Here is a 9,700-nt window from a genome sequence, read left to right on the forward strand (position 1 = left end):
GAGAGTGTTGTTTCCCATACATTTGGAAAAAGGAGGAAGTATTTTAATGTGACCTTCATTACGCATTCGTGACAACTTTTCTTATTTATTTATGATTAAAAATGTTTCCACTCCTGTTGTTCAATTAGTGCTTGACCCCTTTAGCGGCGATGTAAATTAAATGACATTTCGGTGTCGTCCCATATTTAAAATACTGCGTTAGTTGCGGATCATAAATGATGATCTTCATTCTGCAGCTAATTTATTCATTTAACAATTTCCCTCCAGAAGTTACAGCAGAAGGCTCTGCAGCAACCTAAGCAGAAGAAATCCAAGTCGGCTGAATCTCTGATGGGTGAGCCCTGCTTGATGAGTTATTGCTCATAATTTGTGTAAGGATTAATTAACTAATTACAGACAAATGGCTTTGGGCTAAATTTTGCTCTTGCTTGTCAGGGCGCAATTTGTAATTATTTTAATCATTTCTTCTTCTTCTCCCCCCCCCCCCTCCCCCCCCCACCTCCCCCCCTGCAAGATTCTGATTTAATTTTAACCTAATTGTGTTTTAGTGACATTCGAGGAGGATGCACATGAGTATTTTGGGGGAGAGGAATCACTAGAAGGAATGTTCTGCTGCCATTAAATGTACTTTGGTATAATGCGCCGCTTCTGACCTTGCTGTTGTGGTGTTTTTTCTTCTCTTTTTGCAGGCGGAATGGAGGAGAGCGCTGTAGTGGAAGGCATTGAAAACCCTACCTTCGATGGCGGCTACAGCACAGAGCTTTCAGCTTCGCGGGCTTCAGCAGGGAGAGAAATTCGACGTGACAGGCAAGATAGCACCCTTGCAGCTCACCAACAAAAAATGGAGCTGCGAGCCCCTGCCAAATCAAGAGGTGAAGCTTCATTCTTCATTAGCCTCAAACTGGTTGACAGTGGATTTGTGGATTTGTTTCTGATCTAACCTTTTGGGTTTCTGAGGGCCTGGTCCTCACATTCCAAAGCTAGCGTGTCCTAACAAGAACCCCTCATATAAATTCCACCTAACCGAAGAATGTCACAAGAGTGGGGGTTCCAGAACACCCTGACGGAATCAGCCTCTCGACTCCCACTCTAACAGTATTCTACCTTCTGGAGGGCTGGAGTCATCGGAGAGAGCATTTACTTAGCCTACCCCTACCAGCATATACACACTGTCTTTATAGTGTACGCCCCTGAAACAGAGCTGATGGCCCATCATGCAGAAAAATATGCCCCGTTGTAATTTACTATGTTCAGTGAGACTCTTGGAGCAATATGATGTTACACACGCTGTGATGCGTTCAAACATAAATAAATAAAAATGGTAGTTTGGTCTTGATAGGTCACACAAGTCAGGTATTTTGAATTAAGAGATGTTTTTATTTATTTAATTAATAATCTAGTAATTAATTGAAGCTTAATTTTAGTGGAGAGAAGCTTCCAACATTGGGCCATCATTCAAACACACACACACACTTTTTCTGGAGCTGTTGAGAATAACCCTTGGTTACTTTTGTCATGGTTGTGTCTGTTCCATGACAAAGTTAAGGGATCATTCTAAAAGATTTTCAAAAGATAATACTGCCAGTTGGAGTGAGACACAGAGAGAAAGAAACTGTTGGGGTTTAAATCACGAACACGGATGCATAGACACATCATAACACATGATCGTAAGCAGTGAGGTTCTCTTGGTATCTTTCTGAGTTCCCATGTACCCAATTTGTGTAACCCATGGTCACAGTAAACTCATTAGTCTATTTTATACTGAAGAAAAGTGGATTTTCCTTAGATCTGGTGTATTACAGTAGTTTTGATTAGTGGCATTTTATTGTGGGGAGCAAACCTCATTCAAGTCTAGTCCATTTTGCCCCCACCCAGTGCTGGGTAGAGTAGCACATTAGACGACAGTGGTGCTACTGAGCTGATCCATCTGATACAGTAGACATTGTGTCACCCATCGGCACGCCAGGCAGGGAGCAGGGAGCAGGGCTTTGATGAATCCCAGGGAAGTCTTCTCTCATCAGAGATTAAATCGATAGCATCTGCCCCCCACGTCTCTGAATTGTCAGGGAGATATCTTATGACTTGCACTTATTTAAAAAAAGAAAGAAAGAAAGAAAGAGGAGAAACTGTAATATTCTGAGACGAGGAGGCCGCCTGTGTGAAATCAATCATTCATGGGAAACTTTCTCATTGGATGTGGATGGTGTGTGTGCCGTTGTGTGTGCGTGTGTGCAAATGCCCCCGAGACTTTCAATGTGTGTCAAAGTTAACACTGAAAAAATACCTTATAGTTGAAGGAGCGCTAAATGAAAGAGTAGTGTCTCATCAGTTATGGATCAAGGCTTCTTTAGAAATGCTACATCTTATACGTAGGGCTAATAAAATATGTGTATTACTGAGATAAAACATTTACTTCTACAGAAGTGTATCGTGAGCAATGCTACAATTGTCCCCCCCAGTAAATTTAACATTACATCTAGAATACTATCCTATGTATTAGATATAATTTAGAGGTCTGAATTTTCATTACAAATTGAAATAGAGCAGCCAAACATATGTGGTCTTATTTCTCCATCAGGCACTGCAGTTATTTTCATATTCAAAAAAGGCATATATTAAATCCCATTGCTAGTGCACTGACACGCATAGCAACAGTCTGTAGAGCCTGTACCTCTATATAATAGATGCAAGCGGCAGCTCTTTCATGTTTGTGACACTTCTATTTGGTTATCCTCAATATCTTTCATCAAAACTGCCTGTTAACAGTAGCGTTGGATGGAGAGAAGTAGTGTGGGTTATTGATAGCTTGCATGTAAGAACAGGGAATTGCTATTTTTATTAGAGGCGAAGAACTGGAGGACAGCCAGACTATTTAGGTAAATCAAAGATATGATTCAAAGACAAGATCTTTGAGAGCTGCCGCCATTATGTAAATTTAGATTGAAAAAAGGCTTTCATAACCTCGAAGCTATTGCGGCAAAATTGTTAAAACTGTGTTTACGACGTAAAGGGACTTACTTGTGAATTTTACAGTTAATTTATGGTGTCACTAAAATTCATAAGTGCAGCAATGAATATACAGGACTCCAGCCTAATAAGTGTCTCTATCTGACAATTTGTAACTGGCGTTCAACAGTGAGGAAGGTATGTAGAAAAGCTTGTACAATATTTGACATAAACACAAATAGAAGCCTACAGAATTCTTGGTGGGTGGGTAGTGGCAGAGTAGAGGTCCTATGCAAACACACTTACTCCACATTTGTATGCGTCCCAGCGTTGATCCTCTCCCTCTAATATAAATGTGATCCTTGTGTGAAAAACATTTTTTACGCACACCTCTTCATTTAGCCCGACCGAGTAATACAAGTAAAGCAATTTAGATTGGGGATATAGTCTGTGAAATATTCAAGCCAGGAGAATGATTTCAGGTTAAGAAAGCAACTCTGTGGGGTGTACCTGTTTTAATAGAAACACCCCTTGAGGTGCTGGATTCCCATAAATTCTAGCAGAGCAGCTTTGATGCCCATAGGTCAGCGATTGCTAATAAGAAGTCAATGGGACACGGGTTAAGTTATTTTCCTTCTCTGCCTTCTCTCGGCCCAAGCCGACCGGGTTCTCCCAACCGTCGACCCCAGAGCATTTAGAGGGGTATTGTCTTTGAAATTCCAGGTACTTTTCACTTGTACATTTTCTCATTAGTTCCTTTTGAACACAAGTAACATATGGCAATCGTATTTAAGAGATTGCCTGGCGTGACCTTTCGCGGCATGCTAATTAGGCCCCAGAGCTCCTCTGGGCCCCGGCGAGCCGCGCTCATGTGAACGGACTGACCGGCCAGGGCTTATCAGGTAGCAGACGCTGGCTCTCTGGCCAGCCTCAACAGTGTGGCTTTCAAAATTAACATTTCGCTTCATATGTTTCTAATAAACACTGACCTCCACCAACCTGCCCCTCCACCACTCCCAACTTCCTCCTCCTCTCTCACTCTCTCTCGCTCTTCTGGCGTAGTTTCCACAGGAAATGAGCGTGCCCGAAATTACTTTGACCCAGCGCTGGTGCAGGAAACCAACCCAAGGCGGTGCGGGATGGCGGAGGTCAGCACAGAAGATGAGCTGGAATTAAGTATGCCATTTCTCGTCATAATAGTTCTCCTCAGTTCATTAAAGTGAGGTGAGAAAGATCACTCATTGCCAGCCAGTTTCTGACGGCAGGGGCGGTACTATGTAAATACATTTACTACTGATGGTCCACAAGATGGCTCATACATAGGACAGTGTGTTAGTTTCAAGCTCGTTGTCATTGACGAAGGTCACGTATCATTGGTCAGTTTCATTTCGCTCCAGCTTTTCTTGCACTCCCATCAAATGACAGACACCAGACAGAGCCATATCAATAGTTGCACCCCCCCCCATGCCTATTAAAACCATGCTCTTGGGAGTCAAGTAATATGCATGTTATAATGAAACATGGCTATTAACAGAGGAGCCATTTCACCTGTATCTTTTGGATATCACTGCCTTGTAATATCAAAGGAGTCCTAAAGCCCAATCCCATCAAATGATGACAATCAACCTAAGAGGCATATTCCTGCTCCTTTTTCATTACCTTTGTAGAAATGTTATTCCCTACCTGACCATTCGCTATTACCCCATGAATGAGAATGATTTGCATGTCTGCATATATATTCTTGCCTTGACAATTTGAATGTAATTTCAAGCACACATATATGCATATTTTGTAACAGTATTCATATTGAACAAAAATATAAACGCAACATGCAACAATTTCAAAGATCTTACTGAGTTACATTTCATATAAGGAAATCAGTCAATTAAAATACATTCATTAAGCCCTAATCTATGGATTTCACATGACTGGGAATAAAGATATGCATATGTTGGTCATAGATACCTTTAAAAAAAGGTAGATGCGTGAACAGAAAACCAGTCAGTATCTGGTGTGACCACCATTTGCCTCATGCAGCGCAACACATCTCCTTTGCATAGAGTTGATCAGGCTTTTAATTGTGGCCTGTGGAATGTTGTCCCACTCCTCTTCAATTACTGTGCGAAGTTGCTGGATATTGGCTGGAACTGGAACACGCTGTCGTACATGTCGATCCAGAGCATCCCAAACATGCTCAATGGGTGACATGTCTGGTGAGTATGCAGGCCATGGAAAAACTGGGCCATTTTCAGCTTCCAGGAATTGTGTACAGATCCTTGCGACATGGGGCTGTTTATTATCATGCTGGAACATGAGGTGATGGCGGCAGATGAATGGCCTCAGGATCTCGTCACGGTATCTCTATGCATTCAAATTGGCATTGATAAAATGCAATTGTGTTCATTGTCTGTAGCTTATGCCTGCCCATACCATAACCCCACGGCCACCATGGAGCACTCTGTTCACAACATTGACATCAGCAACCGCTTGCTCACACGACGCCATACACGTGGTCTGTGGGGCGGCAGGTAGCTTAGTGGTTAAGAGCGTTGTGCCAGTAACCGAAAGGTCGCTGGTTCTAATCCCCGAGCTGACTAGGTGAAAAATCTGTTGATGTGCCCTTGAGCAAGGCACTTAACCCTAATTGCTCCTGTAAGTCGCTCTGGATAAGAGTGTCTGCTAAATGACTAAAATGTAAAATGGTTGTGAGGCCAGTTGGACATACTGCCAAATTCTCTAAAACAACGTTGGAGGCGGCTTATGGTAGAGAAATTAACAGTAAATTATCTGGCAACAGCACTGGTGGACATTCCTGCAGTCAGTATGCCAATTGCACGCTCCCTCAAAACTTGGAGACATCTGTGGCATTGTCTTGTGTGACAAAACTGCACAAGGTGCACCTGTGTAATGATCATGCTGTTTAATCAGCTTCTTGATATGCCACACCTGTCAGGTGGATGGATTATCTTGGCAAAGAAGAAATGCTCACTAACAGGGATGTAAACAAATTTGTGCACAAAACTTGAGAGAAATAAGCTATTTGTGCATATGGAAACTTCTGAGATCTTTTATTTCAGCTCATGAAACATGGGACCAACACTTTACATGTTGCGTTTATATTTTTGTTCAGTATAGTTAAATTTGAAAAAGAAGCGAGCAATTCTGAGTTGAAGTAATACAGTTATCAGGAGATTATGTGACATTTTATGTGACATTATTTGTTTGATTTGTAGAAATAATGAACCAAGATGAAAAGGGCCTATATCAGAAAATGGCTGAAATGATGGACGCAGACGACGACACAACCATCATAGACTTACCAGGTATTTTCGCAACACTCCAGAGCCTAAAAACACATATAAAACAGTTTTTAAAAATTCCAAAATGATCAAACCGCAACTATGGAGTCAATATGCAGGCAACTGCTCAATCGAAACATGCTGTTCATTTTCGGACGGAACAAAGAAGAACACTTTAAAGGGACACAAAGTAGAAGGACTTGTTCCAAGCTTTCCAGGCACAGGCCTATTGTGGTGCAGTAGGCGTGCCTTTTTCCATTAACAGAAGGCTCATTTGAATATGTACCCAAACGGGGAAACTGAGGTTGGTTTAAGCTGGCATTGTTCTGGGGGGGAGACAAGACAGTCGCACCGGATCCTGTTGACATGACGCATCTCTGTTGTAATTCCAGTGCAGAAGGGATGGGCTTAGACCTGCTCGAACATGGTAGAATTTTGCCTGCTTGTATTATTCGGCATTGTTATGGATTTAGCTGTAGCAGTGAGATTAGCAGCCCCTTCCATTGTCACAGAATGTACATGAAATCCGGTAAAAAAAAGTAAAGAGGTTCTTGGATTAACAGTTTTATGCAATAGGCACAGGCAGAGCCCTTCTCTCTCCTGCACTGCGAGCGCCCAACAGCATCGACTGCCAGAGAGCTCTCCGGTGAACCACAATAGACTTCAAGACAATCACCTTATGCTTTTCTATGGATGCCTCCCACCGGTATAGGCCGCAGCCTGACTAGGCAGGCTCTCTCTCTCCTCCTGATCCTGATGCATTGTGACTGGAGCAGGGTTTTCTCTTCCTCTTACAGTTGTGCACAAAGCACACGCACAACAAAACGAGGGGGAAGAAACAGAACATTAATGAAATGGACACAGTCCAGTGAAAGTCATTTCAGGAGGGATTCCTGGATAAATCCCCCGCAGGGAGGTTGTCATCTCATCTGTTTACCTCTTGAAATATTTCATCTCTTTGGTTGAGAAAGAAGAAAATAATCACTTTAGGCATTGATTGGCTTCATCTGATTCACACATTGGACTGCACACGTTGACTGTACCTACAAGAGGTAATAACAATACCTCATAATCACTATTAACAAGGCAATGCAGTAGCGTAGAAGATACATTTCAATGTTGAATCCATCCTCTATTTCTAACTGAAACCTAGCTAGCTTTGTTAAAGGTATAGTTCTACTCTTGTTACTTCCCAACTACGAGCAGAGCACAGAAGCCAGCAATGTCAGCCCAGCTGGATATTTCTCTCTGTGCTGCAACACAATAAACTCCCTCAGAATTTTGAGACCAAACTTAGAAACATCAGTACATGGTGGGTATAGTGGCAGTTTCTATATTGGAGCTGTCACAGTGTTGAGTCTGTTTGTCGACCTCAGACTTTTTATGGAGAAAGTGCTGCATCAGTGGCCTCTTGAAAAGCTAGCTTGGCTAATCCACCGGCAACAATTCATTGATGTACTGTAGGGGACTTGCTGTAGCACTGGTGGTGATTTAGTGATGGACATTAGTTAAGGCTTCGACTTATCCAGTTCCACACTGGATGCATACTATTACAACATGTCATTGACATGGACGTAGATGGTCAGTGGCGTATAAGATGTGAGTTTGTCCAGTTTTTTTGCCAGTGCTTATAAGAAATAATGTTTCAGACAAGTGCATTTTTCAGATGGCCTTCAGTACTCTGCATGTGAAATCTTAACTGTCTACTACTTGTGCATACAGTATGTGTGTGCGTGCATGCATATTTGTGTGTACATCCATCTGTGTGTGTGTATGTGTGTGTGTTAACTCCACACACTCCCCTGTGTGTCCAGGTATGGTGCTAGCCCACAGGGAGGAGGCAGAGGTGTGGAAGGTGAGGGCTGGTGATCCAGCGCTGGGTACCGGTGCTGCAGGCCGTGGGCACTTCATGGCGGCGGTGGAGGAAGGGGAAGAAGAGGTGATCCCCCGCTACGCCCAGCAGCTGAGGGAGCGCGTGCTGCCTGACATGATCACGCTTGGCAGCCTTTCACTGGAACAGGTCAGAGCCACAAAGAGGAATATCTATGTCATCTCCCATATTCACCAGCACATGAGCCATGTCCATTACATACTCCGGCTAATGGACAACACTGGGTGCTTCGCTTCCCGCCCACCTGCCCCTCACTGAGATTTCTCTCTGTGTTGTGTTTCATATTTTTTTGTTTTTTAGTGGCCCTTTTAAAAGTTGCCCGTTTGGTTCCTAATGTAGTTGATGTAACTTTCAGATGCACTGAACTGAAATCTTTTTTTATGTAACTTTAATTAATTGTAAGGTTCAATTCATCTCGATCCCAGATTTGCCAAATTGATCGCATCATACATTGTGTGTGAAAATAGGATATTGTCCAAACTATTAATTTGTTAGCGTTTGTTGTTTTTGTGATTATTCATCATTATGCATTTGTCATTGAAGCCTGGATTTCCATCTTGGTTTGTCAACCATCTCTTTTCAGGAAAAATAGAGCGTGACAATTTTTTCTCCCCACCACTTGTTTTGGGAGAAGGGGATTTTGTGAAATAGCGTGAAGATCTGAAGAAGCTTATGAAATGAGTGTTGATACTCCATCAGTCATAAAATGGGGTGAAAACGGGAACATGGGGTTTTCATTGTTCAGCGCTATTGAGGTAGCCAAACCCAAACATAAACGCATATCTAAACAGAAAAGAGAAAACTATCCAGTATATTTATAGCTGTAATCTGATTTAAAAAGGAAGAAGAATTAAGGAGTTGCAAATTAACACCAAGAATATGGAAGGAAGTGAGAAATGGATGGATCTTGTGATGTTAAGACTTGAGTCATCGTTTCATGTTTTGATAATCAGTTCCATCTACAGTAATACTGTGTACGAGCAGAGATCAGTGTTTTATGCTATCATAATGTGTATTCACTCCCCAACTGTTTTGCGCCCACTTCTCTTTGAAAGAACATTAGGCTATGCACCGGAGATTTCCTCATCTATTTTGAAATAATAGGGCTTTTTTCCCCCGTTTGTTACACACAAAAGCTTTCATGGTTGCTTGCGAGACGTTGTCATTTAACAGTGTCAATGCGACTGAATAGCTGTGTAAACTTGCTGACTGAATGGTACCGGCTGGAAGGATTCATCAACCCGTTACATGTCTGTAGGCTCCGGGCTGGCTGCTATTGATTGCCTGCAGATTGCATTACCACGTTGTTTCAGAGTTAGATGCTGTGTACTTAATTCACACTAGACCTCCCTATCACAGATCTCGCCCAAACTAAGGGTGCGTCTGAAATGGCACCCTATTCTCTAGCACACTACTTTTGACCAGGGCCCGCATAAGGTGCCATTTTGGATGCAGCCTAAGTGTGTGCTTTTATTTTTGGCAGGATACACATCTTCAAAGAGGAGGGATGTCTCAGGAAAATGAGTGGGTGAGGAAGAAAAGACTAATGTCCTTCTTAAGGGGA

The sequence above is a fragment of the Coregonus lavaretus genome (genome assembly GCF_964263955.1).
Source record: "Coregonus lavaretus genome assembly, chromosome: 2".
In the NCBI taxonomy this organism is placed as follows: Eukaryota; Metazoa; Chordata; class Actinopteri; order Salmoniformes; family Salmonidae; genus Coregonus; species Coregonus lavaretus.